The following is a 20586-nucleotide window of genomic DNA, read 5'->3' as shown; positions in this document are numbered from 1 at the left end:
GGTAAGTGATGTTTCTCCACACTGTATGCTCTGTTGGAAGCTGTTTGCAGACGCACGGTAATGCGAGAGGAGCTGAATACACGTAAGCAGATGGTCAGGTCAGGTGGGCTCATTTGACATTATTGCTGTAGGGCCCACGGAGAGCCGGAGCTGGCCCTGAGAACGGCGCAGACGGACTCAGTGTTATAACAGCTGTGTCCCACCACTGTCACGCGTGTGCCAAGACCCCCCCTCTCCCATTACCCCCAATCCCCTCCCGTATCGCGCATCTCTCTCCCAGACGTCTGGGCTCAGGCCGCGTCTCAACAACTTTCACGCAGGATCTGCTTCTCGTCCCTTCCCGGGAATCCCTTCCCCCCTCTCCCGATCCGCGCGGTTTTCCGTCTCACTGCAGCAGCTTGGACGGGGGTTTGCTGGAAGCCGACCGAGGCGGGAGCTGTATCTGGAGATAAAGCCTCTCTGGACGGTCTCTCGGCCAGCGTGGACCCAGCCGGCCGAGCCCGGCCCCGCCGTCCTCTTTCCACACCTGACCTTTCCCTTGTTTGCCTGTTTGCAGGAGGATCACAGCTGCCGAATATCCCGTAATTAGACTGCGGCTTACCTGGGCACGGGAGAGGCAGAAGCTGCCAGCCAGGGCCGTCCAGGGCATCCGGGGGGACGGCGGATTACAGCGCTATCAATCCCATCAGGCAGCAGCCATCCTCTTTAAAGGCCGCCGGATACTCTGTTCTGTTTACATTCGCACATACAATCTGCATACTAAACGCTCACTTTATTATAAAGGAAGGGCTTCTCCAAGGGTTTCCTACGACGATAGATGGAATATAAATTTTCAATATCTTTATTTTTTTTTTGCTCATGGAGAAGACGGCGTGCGCGTCGGAGGAGTTGATAAGGGACGTAATCACATTGGAGTGCCGTTGATGAATGTGCGTGTGAGCCAGCAGCGCCGCACACGCCGCGCGGCTTATCAGATGGCGTGTCCGAGCGCACTTGGCAGCCGTCTGTCGTGCTTCATATTTGCGAGCTGGAAAACGGCCCTGTAGCGGCTTCATGTCCGATCGGAACGACACGGAAGATCTGTGTTTATCTGTCTTTGGATGGAGAGGAATCGCAGAACAGGTCTAATTCCGCATTGTTATGATTATTTTTTTTATCAGGATGTTGACAGCGTGATGGATGGGAGAACCTAATGTGCGTATCGTCTCTGCGCAGCAAATAACGCGGGGATTCAAAATTAGGAGAAATATCAGAGCCGAATGTGAAAAATTGGACATAGCCTGCTCCAGTGAACCCATAATCAAGCCTTCAATCAGACGCTGGCCCCCCCACCGACCCCACACCCCCCTCCCACTCTTTCCCTATAGCAACCACCTGCCAATCAATGGGCCTGGTTCAATCACGGGGATGACAGCTGAGAAAAGGGGAGCCACTTTACACACAAAGAAGCTCTGCTCAGCTGCCTGTCACTTACCGTGATTCCAGCTCCGATCTGTCATGTGCTTTTCACATACAACCCCCACCAATCCCCCCCACACACACCCCTCACACGCACACACACACACATACACACACCCTCGCACACACACACACACACACCCTCGCATACACACAAACGCACAGACACACACACACACGCACACCCCACATACACACACATAGACCCCACACACACACACACACACACATCCTCGCACATACAGAAATACACACCCACGCGCACACACACACACATCCACGCACACACACACACACCCCCCTTCCTCATCCTCTGAGTCTCTCTGACACTCTCTCTCCAGTGGCTGATTTTCTTCAGCAACTTCACAGCCTAAAGTGCAGGCCCAGAATAGGCCCTGTGTTTTACTAACCCAAGCAAACAGCACGATCGTGAGTTCACATTTACATGTAAACTACTTATTCAAAGCTGCTCTGTTTTGCCAGATGCTAGGAAAAGAATAGACCTTTTAATAGCAACAATCAATTTTCCCTGCTCTCGTTTAGTCTGGAGAACATTTCTGCTTCTCCGCATCTAAAAAGGACAGGATTATTAATGCAGGGTAGTCAGCATCAAACAGACGATTCTCTCTTGTAATTATTTTATAAAAACAAAACAAAAAAAACTACATCAAAAGGCAACACTTTATGCTGCACAATACAAGCCTAATGTTCAGTCGAGTGTTTTAATTCATATAAAGATAGCATTATGTTCACAGAGACAGCAGACTAAAAAGTAATCACATATCACTTCTTTATCGAATGCATACACATTGCTTGTCTGCGTGTCCTCACGTCCATAAGCAGCTGTCTGTACTTTAATGTCCACCAAAGTTTATGTGTCATTAACCACATTGTTTGGCACAATACCATCATTTGTTGTAAAATTCACACATCATTCTCATTTGAGGGAAGTGATACAGTTTATAAATCAGGAGAATTGTATGATGATACACAGTGGTTCATGCAACCATATCTGTGTTTTTCATTGTTAATAGATGAGCAAAGCAGCACAGCCAAGGCGGACATGGTCACTGTGGTGGTCAACGCCAGCCCAGCCCCTCCACAGCAGGGCAGCGCATGCTACCTACGCACGTGGAGCTGCAGCCAATCGATCGAGACCAGACGCGTGCCGCTGCAGTGTCCTACAGCCCGTTTACGGCTAATCAATCCAACAGCCCGCCCTGAGCTCCAATCAGGAGCTGCAGGGTGCAGATAACCCTGTTCCTCTGACTGGAGTACCTTAGTCCTCCCTCCTGATTTACCCCGCCCCCCCCTTCTGATACCCCTATCCCTGTCTAATCCCCCCCGCCCCCCAAAAATAAATAAATAAATAAATAAAATAAAATTCCACTTATGATGACGACTATATGTTTAGAACAGCAGTCCAGGTGTATTTTCCTAGTTCTGGATGTGATGCTTTGACTTGTGGTAGAACCTATGCACTTGTAAATCGCTTTGGATTAAAAGCGTCTGCCAAATGACTAAAATGTAAATGTAAAAAAATGGAGTAGGCCCAGATGTGGGAGGAGTTGTTGACAGACGTTTCCTGCTGTAGATCTGAACAAGAAAGGGCCACTTGAATCGCGGGTGTTGATGTCCATTACCAGTGCAAATATATGAAAATGTATGCATGTAGTTTACTCACCCTCACTCAACCCCTGAAGTATCACCCCTTTTCTTGACACAAGCTTAAAAATGACATACCCAAAATAAAATAGCTACTATTCTTGAACCCTTTTGGCTACAGTCAGAATTACTCCAAATATTACTGCAACAAAGTTAGAGAAGCTCAAACACAGTGAAAGTGTAACACAGCTGTTCTCAATGAAAATATTTTCTGTATTTGACTGGATACAGATTATTGTGGCTGTGGCTTGTGTGCTGGACAAATCACAATGGAACCAAGTCACAACACTGGGCAAATCTGGGCACTGTTTCAAATTTGAAATCAAAATCACCAAAAATAAGCATTTAACAGACAGACAGCAACAGGGTTAGAAGATCATAAAAAATAAGTACAATAATCACAATAGTACCATCTTGTATCCTAATATATTTATTATCTAAATGTTTTTTAGTCGCCACTTCAATAACATGCCCATAGTCAGTTCTTTGATGAGCTGAAGTTATACTGAATTTTCTTACACATGAATGGGGATAACGCATTTTCTCTGAAACCAAATTACAAATACTCTTCAGAGACGGTTGTCCTTGCGCTCATCATGTTCAAGAGAACCTATACGAAACGTAGATAATAGAATTTATATATACTTTTGCAAAAGTATTCAATGGCGAAACGGACAAGAATGATAATTCCTCCAGATAAATTATACGTAAACAATGGACATTCTATCAATGTTTCTCCAAGTTAGCACATTTTTATAATGAGAAGCTATTCTGAAAAAAACCCTTGACAACCCAGCCCTGGGTCGGTGAGACTTAAGAGGTTAAGGCAGTGCCTTAAAAATAACAATTAGCTTACCATACTTACTTGATAATCTGCCTATAGAGGTTTAGACAATAGGACATGCATAAATAATGTATACTCAAGGATCAATGTTGATATGTCAACATGAATTTAAATACTTGACATGGGCAATCAATTCAACTGAATATTTGACAGTGGAGAGGCAAGGCACTAAAAAAATCAATGATTTAAGCTTTTCGTCCTTTTATGTGTGGATATGAATATGTGTGGTGCTTGAGCTTCCTCACAGACATACATTATGCAGAAGCACACACATTCGCATTCATATTCAGGGACATGCAGTGCATGGAACCATGCACCTGCACGGCGATCATTTCTGTACGGCTTATTTATTTATTTGTTTAATTTAATTTGTTTCTTTATATATTTATTCAGAATATGGCCATTGCAAATCTTGCCGGAATATTTATGTCCTCAGCAAGATGACACATTGCCTATAATTAAAAAGAATCAGTATAAAAACATTAACTGTGTTTTTGACGTATATCCCCATGTTAAAATATAATGAAAGATTCCACTTGTGGGGAATTCTGTATGTGCTTCCTCCTCCTAAACACAAGCTAAGACTTTAAACATTAATAATGAAGTTATAATGCAGCTATAGATGCTTTACTATGCATGCATAGTGTACTTTGTTACAGCCCATTACCTTTGTTTCCCAGGAGTAGGAAGAAATATGGGGAACAGAAGCTTGCGTACATTTAGAAAATAAATTGATTATGAATTTTTATGATGTGGATGAAATATCATGCTCAAGCCGTCGTGATTCCAGCTCTGATGTGCTTTTCACCCCCCCCCCCCCCCACCCCACACACAGACACACACACACGCACGCACACGCACACGCACGCATGCACGCACGCAAGCACGCGCACACACACACACACACACACTTGAACAGAATGTGCAGGAAGCAGAGCCTCATATGGCAACGTGAGGTGGGAAAAGGCGGGAAACCTAAGGCCTTTGAGAGCCCTTGTGCTGCAGGGTAGGAATGCTTCACAAACAGCGTCCCGGTTTCAGCCGTGGAAAACACACTCAGGGGCTGCCGCGCTTTGAAGCAGCTCCCAGGCACTGCACATGTTTATCCATGCTAAGTGCTCCTCGCCATTGTGCACCAGGCACTCTTCATTCTAAACAATGGCTTATCAGTCAACAGGTTTTTACTAATTCAAAGCTCAGGACTCAAGGACCCTGATATTTATTTCTCCAATGCGGGTTATCAGTACGTATGTTGTAATTAATCTTTTGTCTCACCATAAGGAACCTTTATATTTATTAATTTGCTTCCATTGAAAAAAATAAATAAAAACTAGGCTTCTTTTTTGCTGTTGTTGACTATCTCAGAATGGTGGCATATGAGCAAAGTCCCTGATTCAAAGCTTCGGCAGAGCGTGTCATTTTCTAAAAATAAACCTGATCATTAATCATGATCTGGCTTTGAACGTCACTCACCATTGTCTCCATGCCACCATTTTACAAGCACATGTCAGACATTAAATGTGGACCCCTAATTTTCCTGCTCCACAGCAAATGGCACCTTTATCTAGGGAGACTGCTCAAATGCCTGTTTGTAATTCATTGTTTTTTATTATTTTAACCAGAATGTTATGGCTTCTTTCTACCTATATGCCCCTAGTGTGACATCCTTGAGTCAGCTAGCAGTTATTTGAATGCTAATATCAGTATCAGTAGGAATTCAACTCTGTTGGAGTGTATTTTATACTGAAAGAGTAACTTTATCCAGTGTGCACATACATAAACTCTCCTAGGATTCTAATACCGTTTAAATGTATTTAATACAGAAGCAACAAAAATGTATTCCCTTATATTGAAAAATATACTGGGATACACTTGAATATAGGAATGAAGTTCATATATATTAGGATAATACATTTGAATACAAATGACCACAGACCACTGCAGCCCTGTTCCTCTCCCAGAGATAACAGACTACTGCAGCCATGTTCCTCTCCCAGAGATTAGAGACTACTGCAGCCATGTTCCTCTCCCAGAGATTACAGACTACTGCAGCCATGTTCGTCTCCCAGAGATTACAGACTACTGCAGCCATGTTCCTCTCCCAGAGATTACAGACCACTGCAGCCCTGTTCTGTTACAGACCACTGCAGCCCTGTTCCTCCCCTGGTTCATACCCATGTCTTCACGCAGCCTGGAGCAACAGATCCCTTACCTTGCCCCTCAAAACTGCACTCTATACTTGCCCTCATTTGGACTTTCTACCTTTCCAGCTGGCTTACTATCTCAACTCTAACCCACAGAACTTGATTTGCTGTGATAGATTTCTTATTACAATGCTGTTACATACATTCTACCTTTACTTTACAGCATGCTCTCCCTCCATAGTGTGATTCATCCTGAGATTTCTTCAGGGAGCTTTTTCTCACCACAGTTTGAAGGTTTGTCTCCCCACTGGGGAGGTTTTGTTTAACTCATGTGCTTGCCATTGGGGGGGGCAGGCCTGGTTTTTGCTACTGGTAAAAAGTGTAATACAAATAAAATTGATTTGATTTGGATATATGGAGGTACTCCAGATATAGTACAGTACGATAGCAACACCTTTCCCAACTGTTTGACCACAACGGCACAAACCTTCTTGTTTTTTGTAGTGTGTGCTCAACTTGCAAATACAAACAGCCATATTAGACAGCACAGGAGTTATATTTTTTTAGGTATTAGTGTAACATTTAACAGAAGGAAAAGTACCACTAAAGTGTTCTGATAAATATGAATAACAACATGCAGTATTTAGTAACATCATATTTAAAGGAGGCACTAAGGCTAGCTGGCAAGCCTGTTCAGATCATTATGAACATAATGATCCAGACCTCAAGTACATCAACATGGTTATGCATCCATCCATCCACATTAGTGTGCAAACATTTGGGCACCTCTGGTCAAAAGGCCTTTTACAATGAATTAATCTTTGTGAACAGAAGAAAACCTGACCTCTAAATGGTACAAAGTTAAACATGACACATTTCTTCACATTTTTCACATCGAGATCACAATTTATTTAAATTATTTACAGTTATAATACTATAATAAAAAAGGAAAAAGCCCCTAGCCATCATCTTTTTAAAAAGTAGCATAGACTATGTCTGAAATGGCTCACTATTCACTAATTACTAATCTACAACACATCCCCACTACATATTTATATCTGAAAATTGAACAAGAGTTTAGAAGGGTTTAGAAAAATGCTGTTGGCATTTTTAGTCGATAGACTGAATTTAACCTACTCGTTCGTGACAAATAACGTTAATGTCAACTATAAGACATTATAGCATTTTACCTAGCTAACAAACAGTGCCACTTACTGGGCAAACAGGGTTTTGGATTACTGAATAATAAATACAGTATCTAGATTTGGTTAGATTTTACGATGCATTGTGGGATATTTCTAGTGCCCTCAAAATGAGCTGCAAAAAAATATAGCAGACACATGTCTAGCTGTTCACAGGACAACAATACAATGTACTTTAAACAACAACAGACCTGGCAGAGTTGCCAGAAAGAAAGACCTCAACACAAAATTAAGCGTCTGAAGTATGCAAAAGAAAACATCGAAAAGCCTGAAGCCTTTTGGAACAATGTGCCAAAATATAACTTTTTGGAAAACACCAAAGAAGGAATGTTTGCAGAAAAAAAGGGTGAAGCCTTTGTAGAGAAGAACACCTTGCCAACTGTGAAGCATGGAGGTGGATCCATTATGTTTGGGGTTTGTGGCAGCTGGTGGCGCAGGAAATATTGTGCTAGTAGAAGGAAAATTGACTCAGTTCTAGAGGCAAATTTTCAAAGGTTAGTCCAGACATTGAAGTTGAAGAGAGGTTGAGTATTCCAGCAAGACAATGATCCAAAGCATACCTCAAAATCAACCATGAAGTACCTCCAGGAAAGACAGATGAAGGTTTTGGAATGGCCACCACAGTCCCCAGACTTGAATATTATTGAAAATCTGTGGAGAGATCTGAAACATGCAAGGAACTGAAAGAATATTACTGAGATAGAGGTGTTCTTCAGGAAGAAAAGCGATATTTACAAGCTGTTATAGTTGCCCGAGGAGGCGTTACAAGTACTAACTTTTGCATAGGCCTTTTTCCTTTTAAAATATTTTAAAACTGTACAAAATAAAATATTTAAAATATATATATTTAAATAAAAAGTTATCTTGCTTTAAAATGTGTTATGTTTAACGTTGTACCACTTAGATGTCAGGTTCGGTTCTGTTCACTTTGATTAATTGTAAAAGTGTTTTTGCACATGACAGTATAGCTATTTTGTGGGAATGCCCAACAACATACCCAAGGCTGTATGGGGTGTACCCCGTCTCTCAGCAGAGCGATGGCTGCACAGTACTCAGCACTGGCCCGGCCTGGTTTCCTGCATCACTGCCCTGGATTCTGCTCCAGCGCAAAAACATTCATTAAATTTATGTGGTCTTTCAATGAAGTGCAAAGGATAAAAACAAGGGAAATTATGAATGAGGATACAGAAAGATAAAATATTCATATTGAAACATGAAATGAACATCATGTGAGCGTCACCAGTATTTTTAAATAATGGATAGAGACTGGCAAAACTTTCAATGAAATATGTCATGCTGGAAAGAATTCTACTGAAACACATTACATCCGGTTCAGTAGCACTCACTGGTAAAAGCTTCTGGCAAATATTATGATATTAGAGATTTAAAATAGATTAATAAAATAGAATAAGGCTCAGAATATAAGTCACCCTCACATAAACACATAAAAGCCCTAAGTATCTGATATTAATGCTGGTTAACAAATGTAACTTCCCTTTTATGTTCAGGAAATAACAGTTCTATAAAGGTCAATGGATTTTTATATTTTTCCTGCCTCAAATTGGCATACAGTACGCATCACAAGAACCCCAACAGATCACGCATTTACTTCATTCTGTGGCTGTTTTAATTTATACCTGGGGGAATGAGGTGTCACCAATGAGCTGCCGGTGTGTATTGAAATGAGCATCTTTTGTTGCTGCATATGAAATAGAGAGCCTCTCTCTTGGCTGAGGGGGCTCATCCATTAAATTATCAAAGGGCAGTGTGGAGATGGCTGTACAGAGCGGGGCGCTCATAAATGACTATGTTGGGAGGGTGCAGAGGTAATCAACTGCTTGTGTACTAAGAAATAGAGGCTCACGCACACACACACACACATGCATGCACGCATACACATGCAGGCACATGCACACACACACTCATACACGCACATACCTCTCTCTCTCTCTCTCTCATACACCATACTCACGTGCACACACACACAGATAAACATGTGCATCCACCATCTCTCTCTCTCTCTCTCTCTCTCTCTCATACACCATACACACGTGCACACACACACAGCTAAACATGTGCATCCACCTGTCTCTCTCTCATACACCATACACACGTGCACACACACACAGCTAAACATGTGCATCCACCTGTCTCTCTCTCATACACCATACACACGTGCACACACACACCACACATGACCACACCGACCACCAGCATCCGTGCTCTCAGTAGGTAAAAGGGAAACCAAAGTAAAACTTTTTGAACCGTAGAGAAAAGATCAGCTTGGTGACAGATGGGATTTTTGGGTAGGTTTGGTGTGAGAGCACGCGGATGCCTGTGTGTGAAGGTGCCCGTCTCGATGGGCCGTGCGGTATTGATGGAGCGAGGGTGAGAATGGCACCGGAAAGATCAGTGTCGCCTCATCTCTCCACCAGAACCAACACTCTCACCTTGACTGCTTATCCATTTCTTCACAAGAACACCCGCTGCTTCTGTCTCATCTCACACTCGTGCCTTTTGTCTTGCTCCGAGTCAGGAACACAAAATTCCTTTTAACTTCTGTTCTTTCATGAGCTACAAGTAAAGAAAGCTGGACTTTTGCTTAAATAAATGGAATGAAATGCCTTTTTTGTTCAAAATCAATATCAGCTTACTGCAAATTCCTCGCGCGGGTAAGTGGAGGTTAGTGGTTAGGGAACTGGTTGTGTAACTTCAGAGAGTCCTGAGACAGTGCTGAGCCATTATAGCGGGAGCACCGTACTCCACCTGAACGGCTACAGTAAAATATGCAGCTGTATAAACCACCCTCTGAGCACTGTGGCAATTCTGTGCCAGTGAATAAAAGCCCTTCCGTCAGCCGCCAAACAAAAGGGAGTCTTGTGACTCAACAGACATTTATGTAAAAGCTTTCAGTAACACCTATCAAGCCATGTATTAGTGCTAGCGCACAGTGCTCTTACTTATTCATTCAATTTCAGGCTTTGAAAAAGCTTTCCGACCAACGTGACGTTATTCTACCGTAATTTTAAGAATACATTGCGGGCTAATGCTAAGTGTTATGTCATGGCGTGGCTGTTGTTGAAAAGGTGAGTTCAGCAGGTGCAGACGAGTGAAAGAGTCAAAGCTGTGCGAGCCCACTGTGAACCCCAGCAACCGAACGTGTGGTTTCTCAAGAAAACTCACACGCGTATACTTCTCAAAGGCCCCTTTCACATTCAGCAGTTTTCAGGCAGCTAGCACTGCGCCTTTCAATACATCACCAGAAACTTGAGGGCCGCAGTTAACTGCCGTGGGAATATAATGAGACCCTCTTTTCTTCCCTCCCCAATGAGCACAGCGATGGAAGGCCTCGGCCATAAACAAACGCAAAGCGCCGTTAAAGCCCGCTGCTGAGCAGATTGCCTCGTCTCAATACACATAAATGTGATTTTACAAGCTCAATGCTGTTGTTCCACATTCAAGAGTATATACAATGGGGACCAAAAGTCTGATTAAATCCCGCTTATTTTCATGATTTATCAAGGAATAATGCAATTACGACGGTTCAATTACGTTTTTTATTCAAAAACACATTATTGAGAACAAGGGGAGCTTATTAGGACGGCATTCACGCCACAGTCTCCAGAGCTGGACCCAATCCGAACCTGGACCCAAACGCGAAGAGGGACAAGGCCAAACATGAAGTGACATCAAGTATGGATGTAAATACTCTCAAATTTAAGTTGACAGTCTGCCTAATATTCATTGTTTCATTTCAGTATATATTCTTTTCCAAGTGTCTCCATATTTATAATGTATTACCTTACATTGCATTTCCATATGGATATATACTGTATCAAGGTTAATATCTTCTTCCCACACCAACGGAAGGTACAATAATTATCATGAAAAAGGTTGTGTTATACATCCATTGTTTTGTGCTTATATTTGACTGTACTCTGATATGTCGTTTAATTTAGTCTAATCAAGCATGCAATCTGGCTCATTAGGAAGAATGGACAGCTGGTGTCACAAATGGGATGACTGCTCTACGAATGGTCTTCCCCATGTACGTCACAAAATTCCTGTTTGGCCTTTTGAAAAAGGGATTTATATCCCACATTAGTGAAAATCACAAGCAAAACACTCTGTCACGTCCGCCTCACAGCAAGGAGGTCCTGGGTTTGAATCCCCATTGGACAGGGCCTCTCTGTGCGGAGTTTGCATGTTCTCCCCGTGTCTGTGTGGGTTTCCTCCGGGTACTCCGGTTTCCTCCCACAGTCCAAAGACTGTAGTATGAGTGACAAAGTATGAGTATGTGAGTGAATGGTGAGTGTGTACCCTGCGATGGACTGGCGACCTGTCCAGGGTGTATTCCTGCCTTTCGCCCAATGTATGCTGGGATAGGCTCCAGCCCCCCTGCGACCCTGTTCACGATTAGCGGGTTAAGATAATGGATGGATGGATTGATGTCACGTCTGCCCAGGCACACACACACACACACACACACACACATACACACACATACATGCACACACACACACACACACACACACATACACACACATACATACACGCACACACACATACATACAGCTCCAATCTAAATGGGCAGCACAGAGTATGGAAGTTATGCATATCCGGTCCCCTCTTGGTCATTTTTCAAAAACTTGGGGGGTCAACTCATCATTTTAACATGATTGCCAAGAGGGGACCTAGAAAATGTCCCCTCTTGGTTTCTATGTCCCCTCTTCATGGATGTGTAATGACACCATGGCCCCCTGTTAGATAGGTAGACACACACACACACACACACGCACACAGACGCACGCACACACAATCGCATTACTCTCATCTCCCTACACATAAATCGTCCTCAGAGTAAAGTTCACAGAAATCCTCCTCAGCCCTCCGTCTAGTTTCCACCGCCGGTTCTTCCTCTATAAATATGTGTGATGGTGGGATTAGGTAATTTGCCTCCAATTATCTCCCTGTTTCTGCGGGCCACGGCCGAGCCATAATGGATGGGCTGTGTTTGCCATGGCGACCGGCCAGCATAGCCCACAGTGCGCAGCTCAGAGGCAGCGATCATCTTTAATGGAGAATTGATCTGTGTAAATCAGAGGGTGATGGGGCTCCATCGCGCAGACAGTGGGACAGAGAAAGGCCGGCCCCCTCCCCAGCACCCCCCCCCCCCCTCCCCCCCCGGGCCTCTGCTGTCTGTAATGAGGTGGCCTGCTCCTTAGCTTCATGAGTGAATGGCGTGTGGTTTCAAGGGACGGACTTCAGGGATCATCAACTAAATCGATTCTGGAGTAGGTCCCTCACTAGGTCTCTGCTATGAGAAGTTGCACTCCATAAATTGGGTCTGATGGGTTTTTTTTTTGTTTTTTTTGTTTTGTTTTCACCTTAACATCATCTATTTGGACCTGAGAAAGGAGGTGATGTTTAGGTGAGAGTTAACTGTGTAATCATCAGTTTTAATTAGTCATTTAACTGCTGAGTAACAACAAAAGCAGCACTCTGTCGTGGCCCAGGCCTCAGGGTTAGGGTGCTGGAGATATGTAAATATGTTAAAACGCTGCTAACTGTGGCAGGTGTGTGCAGTAAGGAAATGTATCTTTTGACAAGTGGGTTGCAAGTCCTCTTGTTCCTTTCTGACAGAGGCACAAGCTAAGGAAATAAATGATATACTGTAGGTATACTGTGAGCTCCATATTTCTTTGGGAAAAAGACGATGTATAAAAAGTGCTGTCATTTTTACACAGTGAAAAAAAAAACTTTTAACAAAAGTGGGAAATCTCCACTTTAACCATGTGTGAATTGTTTCATTGCAAATCTAAAATTGTGGAGTACTGAGCCAAAATGAGGAAAAAATGGAGCTTGCTGTATTTAGCATATTTAGACAAATATTGAAGACATGATCCATCCGCCTTGTTTTTCAACCTGGGTGGCATAAGTCAATTGAAAAACTGGTGAGTTTTTCTTCTTCATTATCTAAGTAGCAACTAAAATCATATTACCCTAGTGTCTGACCTAGCACCTTGAGACAATTTATTTCTGCTTTACATCTACCTAATGAAATATAACCTTTTCAAAAATAGCAAAGGTGAGAACATCCAATCTTCTTCTTAATGATTTTGCTGCTTGTGGGTTATTTTTTACCCTCACATTCACATTTTGCAGCTTGCAATGTCAAAATAAACTGATGGCAAACTGACCTTTTCACACCATGTATATTGATTCTTCACTAGCTCTTTGTGACAAGTTTTCAATATAGCTCACTCACACAGAAATCACAGAACCATAATTACCCTCTCAAAAGAACAGCAGGATTACACCTTACACCTAACTATAAGAATGAGGCATCTGAGAAATACCTTGCATTCTCCTAACCATGCCAGTGAAGCATTCTGCGGCTTGTCAAGCTTCTCACCTTAAAACTCTATGGCAAATCATTTGACACCGGGGCAGGCTTTTCTCATCACTTTGTCAACTATGTGCAGGTGTTGATACGGCTTTGTCCCACCAGCTGTAGAGTGCATTTAAGTCTTGAGTTTGTGACTGATCCTCTCCATAGGTGTAAAGCATCCATGGGCCACCAATTGCCAGTGAGATGTCTATCCTAAGATCTGTGCTTGCACTCCTGTAGTACTATGTGGCATGTAAGTGTAACGGGTTACATGTTACCGATTACTAAACACCCTAACTAGCGAATAGGCTAGGTTAATGTGCATTCCGGTATCTGGTTTGCTGACGCTTAATAATTTCTGCGGGCCTATAAATTGGCTGCAACAACTAGGTACAAGAAAATGCCTTACCTGTTGGGGTTCTTGTTCTTCCCTGCTTGTGTGCAGGTTCTTATCTGGCTTCAAGGTATGTTGCAGTTTGCTATATTACTTGCAGCCACGTAATGTTCCATGTAAGCCTGATGAAAATTGTTATTGTAGGTCACCATAGAGGAAGTGGTGGAGCTTGAGGCTCTGCACGTGCATAGCCTATTGAGGTATTTATTTTAATCTTTTCATCATTTAGCTTCCAAGGTAATGCCATGGTTAAAATGTGCCACAATATTGCATTTACAAGAATGCCATACTGCATGTACACTAATGAATATTTCTGGCAATATAGGACATTGCTAGCTGCTGTGTCCGTATCTCACCGCTTTACAGAGCGTATGCATGTCTGCTGGCACCTTCACGAGTGAGTGACCTTTCGGTTCCACTTCCGGTAAGTCCTCCACCCTCCACGGACCCGTACCCGCACTCACTCAGTAGCGCCCCTAGTGGCGGGGAAGACCTACCGGCTAACTTTTTATTTTTGGGGATCCTGTGGGTTTTTGTACTGTGTTTTTAGGATTGTAACGAATAAACTCTGTTATTATTGAATCCACATCTCTGCTTGTTCATTTCGTTGAACATACCTATTTGGGGATTGATCACCAATCCTCAATTCTTAAAAACTATTTATTTGGGCTTAATTCCTAAGGTGACATAATCAAGTGGTGTTATGCCAGGTCACATAAGCAGTCACTAGCTTGGAAATAAACTGCATTGGAAGTTAACTGGCACTGTAAAACAAAGAGTTTTTAAACAAAGAGTGCTAGACACCTTACTTTCTCTCGATGATGCAGGAGCATTCAGCATTGATATGACTTTGGTGACCGGCCACTGGACTGTAACAGATTCTCTGCATGTCGACTCAGGACACAACTCAATCTATCAGACAGCCTGGGCGTCATTAAGAGTGATCAGACACTGGAGAAGTGCCATGCATTATTCATTCTGCAGAGGGGTCAGCACAAAGTATTTCAGCATTAACGGTGCATGCTGTTATGTCAACTGCGCCTTTCAACTGCTTCATGAAGATAAATCCATTGCATTTTTCAGCCAATTATGCGGGAGGTGGGGGAGCCGTGGGGGTTGTATGGGGTAGAGAGGAGGGAGGGGGTCAGGTTTCATAAAGGTTGACTTAATCAGAAACACAAAGTTCACTTTGAATCCCAGCGCCATGTCAACTAATGCATCGTAAACTATCAATTTTACAGCATTAAAAATGTCAGCGTGCGCGATCTCGGATTAGAAAGGGCACCGGGGATGCGCCGGCCCTCCATCCGTGTCGGCCCGGGGTCCAACGCCAGGCTAATGAAGACGCAGCGCTGCGAGCAGCGCAGGTCACCGATTGGCCCGCGCTGGAATCAGGCAAGACACGGGGCCGTCGGCCCACCGCCTCTCAGCGCCGACATTTCATATTTTACTCTGCTCCATCTTTTAATTGAGTTCCACTTCTGCTGCTGCAGAAAAAAAAAGGTTGGCATTAAAGTAATATCCTGTACATTTAACCTCATTAAAATGTGCAAAGTTAATGAATTTTCTTTATTAGGCATTTATTTTGGAGGCAGGAGAGGTTTCTGCATGGTGACAGATGGCAGAACTGCCGTGCAGATAAAACTGAAAATGGTCACTGATAACACCCGGGTACTGTACCTCGCTTTGTACTGCTGGGCACTAGAGGGAAGTAAGATATTCTGTCTGAGGGCACCTCTTAAAATAATTTAGGTCTATTTTTGATTTCTGTCTTCAATAATGCAAAGACCATGAATAATTTACCCTGGCATCATGGGGGAAAAAGTGAATATTTTTGGTTACCTTTTTTATTATGATAATTCTGTTCCTCCTAAAGGCTAAAAATGACCTATGCTGTTGCGGAGAGAAGAACTATCTAGTCCCTGGACCCGCTGGGAAAAGAAGGGTTTATTTCCACATCAGTCAGCTTCACTGGGATAATGCAGAGATAAATATGCCACTATGTGTCTCTGGTGCTTCAGAAAACCCATTCATCCACGATTGCCACTTGACCACCAAAAATAACTAGAGGCTCCAAATGAGACTGGATCACCAGAATGCCCACGCACACTCCTCTGTAGCACAAATATGAACATATTCATACACACTCTCACACTCACATGCACAGACACACACACACACGCACATGCACAGACACACACACATGCATACGTGCACACACACACATGAACACACTCCTCTGTAGCACAAATATGAACATATTAATACACACTCACACGCACAGACACACACACACACACACGCACAGACACACACACACATGCACACGTGCACACACACACATGAACACACTCCTCTGTAGAACAAATATGAATATATTCATACACACTCACATGCACAGACACATACACACACGCACACATGCACACATACATGGACACACAAACACACACACACACACACACAAATACACTCCTCTGTAGCACAAATATGAATATATGCATACACACTCTCACACTCACTCGCACAGACACACACACACAAACACACACACATGTGCACACACTCATGGACACACACACACACACACACACTTTCTCCAGCAATAGCATACCTCATTCTCCCAACTTCCTTCAGGGATAAAGTACAAAGTGAAAACGTCAGGCCAATTCCCAGTGCTTCAGCATTGATTACACTGAAACCGGCCCAGGCCTTCCTGCAGTCCCCGCTGGGCACTGCCTGAACATGCAGGCTCAAACAGCGCTTAGACAAAGCAGTGCAAATGCCAACGCCGTGTTTACAGACAATCTCACCTCCCCGTGAGCACAAAGTGATGGGCGGGTGCGTCTTTACTCCTGCCTCCGAACCCGAACCGTCGAACGCAGGGCAGAACCCCCTTCCCTGTCCGTCCCTTCCTCTGCCGCCACGAGTGCTGGTGCTGACTCCCTTTACGCCGAGAGCCTGGCGGCAGCGCTCAGATAGCCGGTTTCACAGCGCTGCGCATCGAACTCCACTCCCCCTAATTCCCCCGGTCATCGCCTCATCCTACCCCCCCCCGCCAGCGTGTGTGTTGGGAGGATGAAAGCTGGGCAAAAAGCGAGCCTGACACCTCTCCAGCGCAGAGCGCTTCGCGGCCCACGCCATGAGGCGGGAGGATCCACACGTGGTGCCCGCGGCTTGGGTACCAGTCAGTGCCAAGCTGACCCAGCCACATACGGCCTGTGCCAGGGCATTTTCAATGACCAAACCAGAGACAAAGGGGCGGTCAAAGCAACCTGGTCTCATCCTTTATCATCACTGACAGTCCTGTATCAACACTGGTCTTCATAATCCAATGACCCCCCCCAAAGACTACTCAAACAGTCACATGGTATCCCCCAGAACCAATCGGCCAGCATGCCTCTTCAAAATAAAACTGCGATGAACTGAAAATGTCTTTCCCTCGTGAAAATAAGGAGGGTTAGGCATACAGCATCTGCTTCAAAATATTCAAATAAATGCTTCATAAGAAAATCAGGAAAACACTCTCAGAAAATATAATAAATATCTTTTTGCTTCTTGTTTGACCTGTGATCTCTGTGCAATATTTACAATACACACCCACTACAAATTCAAATGGTTTTAAAGTAAGATCATTCCACGGGTCATTCAGCACTATGATCCTGCTTACTGATTGCTTTCTGGATGTGCCAAATATAAGGATTGAAATTATATATATCTTAAACATTGCCAAGTTGGGTTTTTTTGTTGATTGTTTTTTTATGTTCACAAACTTTGCTTGCCAACAATCTGATTAACAATCATTAGAAAGTTATAACTAACAAGCAATATTAAACTATTTGTATGGTATGAACAGCTTCTACTTCAGAAAAGGTAGGCAGCTGCAAAGTGTCCGTTAATACTTAGCCCTATTAAGCAACACTCAATAAACAGTTAAAGCATCTTAAAATAATGTCATTCCGTTCTAAAAAACATAGATACACATGGCACAACTTACTGCAAAAAAACCATGGAAAAGTGATTCACAGGCCATTTAAAAGAAGAACATAACAGCTGAGCCTGAAAAGGTGTTTTAATACGAAGGATGTGTTTATATTAATATATCACGCATTTCACTAATTCTCACCAACTCCACAAACTGTTATGGACTGCTTCATCTGTGCCTGTCTCAGAACTGTGGAGGCCTTGATGTGTGAGATCACAAATATGCAACTAGAACGCAATTAACAGTGCATTCTAATGCTTATCTAACAATCATTAGTGATGTAATGATTAGTAATTAATTAATTACATTAAATTGAAAAGTTCTGAAAAAATTCTGAAAAGCCTACTGTTCAAAGGGTTAAGAAGAAAAGAAGGGTCTTGTACGGTCTCAGAACACATGAAGAGGAATGTGCACTGGGCTTAACACTGAGGTTGTGGGATCCGGTCCCAGGTGCAGCACTGCTGTCGTACCCTTGAGCAATGTAATTACGCCAAACTGCTTCAGTAAATATCCAGCTGTGTGAATTGATTGTTTTTAAAGAATGGAAGCTCTGTAAGTCACTGTAGATGAGAGCATCTGTTAAATGCCTAAAATGTCAAATGCAAATGATGTTAATGGTAAAGGGGCTGTCTGTGAATTTGCCACCCAGATCTTAGCTTACTGTAAAACGCCACTGGTAGGCTGCATACATAATCTCCGATGCTAAGTGCATCGCAACCTGACTTTTTTTTTTCTTGTTTCTGGCATAAAGAAAAGTTATTTTCATGTCCCATCATTGTGATCACATATAAGTACAAAGAAGGTATATCCCTGTATGTAGGGGTTTCTGTTGCAAATGAGAACAACAAAATATTATTTTTTTTTAATTCAGGTTATGTCGACAAATCAAAGCTTTTTCCACCAATCAAACACAAGCGGACAGACAAAGAGGAATAATGAAATTCTAATCCTTGCTTACAGGTCCACATTCTGTCCTGTTGTGCTGGAAAGTGGTTACTTTCTCTGTAGTCCAAGGTTTTTTTGGGGGTTTTTTTTCAATGGGACCCTATAGAAGAAGCATTCCACCGAGCTGTGTCCTCAGGCTAATTGTGCTTTATTGCTGCGGACCATTAATCTGAGAGAAGGACAAGAAATCGTTGTCCGAGATGGGCTGAGGTGTCATCATCACCTGTTCATCACCCAAGCGTTGTCAACAGAGGCTGCTGAACAGGAGCCTACAGGCTATTGGTTCTTTTATCCTCCCAGCTAGCAAGGAAGAGCACTGTAACTTCAGAAATGTTGCTTTGAGTGAAATGTTGCAGCAACCTTTTTTAATTGGTAAAAAAATTGCAATTCGCAATTTAGTCATTTAGGCACGGATGGTACAGTGGGTAGCTCTGCCGCCTCACAGCAAGGGGGTCCTGGGTTCGAATCCCCATCGACCACGGCCTCTCGTGTGGAGTTTGCATGTTCTCCCCATGTTCGTGTGGGTTTCCTCCGGGTACTCCGGTTTCCTCCCACAGTCCAAAGACATGCAGGTTAGGCTGATTGGAGAGTCTAAATAGCCCGTAGGAATGAGTGTGTGAGCAAATGGTGTGTGTGCCCTGCGATGGACTGGCGACCTGTCCAGGGTGTATTCCTGCCTTTCGCCCAATGTATGCTGGGATAGGCTCCAGCCCCCCTGCGACCCTGTTCTCGATAAGCGGGTTAGGATAATGAATGAATGAATGAATGAATTCAGTCATTTAGCAGTCTTTTTTTGCTATTACAAATGCCCTGCTCACAGGTTAAGCAAGTGCTAGTGAGATAAATTTGAGACATGCATTTTTTAATCATGAACAGAACATTGCATAAATTAAATAGAAATGCAGAATGGAATATAATAGAAAAGGGCAGAACAGAGTAGAATATAACAGAACAGAGCAAAATAGAATAGAATAGAATAGAAAAGTAGGAACATAGAGATGGGATTTGAAAGGTCGTGTTTTGAGACGTGTGCTGAAGACAGCCTTCCTGACTGACTGGGGAAAGTGGTGCCATTGCCACCATCAGGGGATGAGGGCAGAGCCCGAGTGTGGCCTGCCAGGAGCTGCTTCTGGGAGCCAGAGGGGATGGGACAGCCAGCTGGCAGGAGGGCCCTGAGCAAAGGGGTCTGCTTGTGTGCTGAGATCGTCTGTGGTTGTGTGTGCTGTGATGGTGTGTGTGCTGTGTTTGTGTGTGCTTGTGTGTGCTGAGATGGTGTATGTGCTGTGTTTGTGTGTGGTTGTGTGTGCTGAGATGGCGTATGTGCTGTGTTTGTGCGTGGTTGTGTGTGCTGAGATCCTGTGTGCTTGTGTGTGCTGTGATGGTGTGTGTGCTGTGTTTGTGTGTGGTTGTGTGTGCTGAGATCGTCTGTGCTTGTGTGTGCGGGGATTGTCTGTGTGTGCGTGTGTGTGCTGAGATCCTGTGTGGTTGTGTGTGCTGTGATGGTGTGTGTGCTGTGTTTGTGTGTGCTGTGTGTGCTGTGGTTGTGTGTGCTGTGATG

Source organism: Conger conger, chromosome 6, assembly GCF_963514075.1.
Source record: "Conger conger chromosome 6, fConCon1.1, whole genome shotgun sequence".
In the NCBI taxonomy this organism is placed as follows: Eukaryota; Metazoa; Chordata; class Actinopteri; order Anguilliformes; family Congridae; genus Conger; species Conger conger.
The sequence above is the reverse complement of the archived record's forward strand: the minus strand, read 5'-3'. Positions refer to the sequence as shown.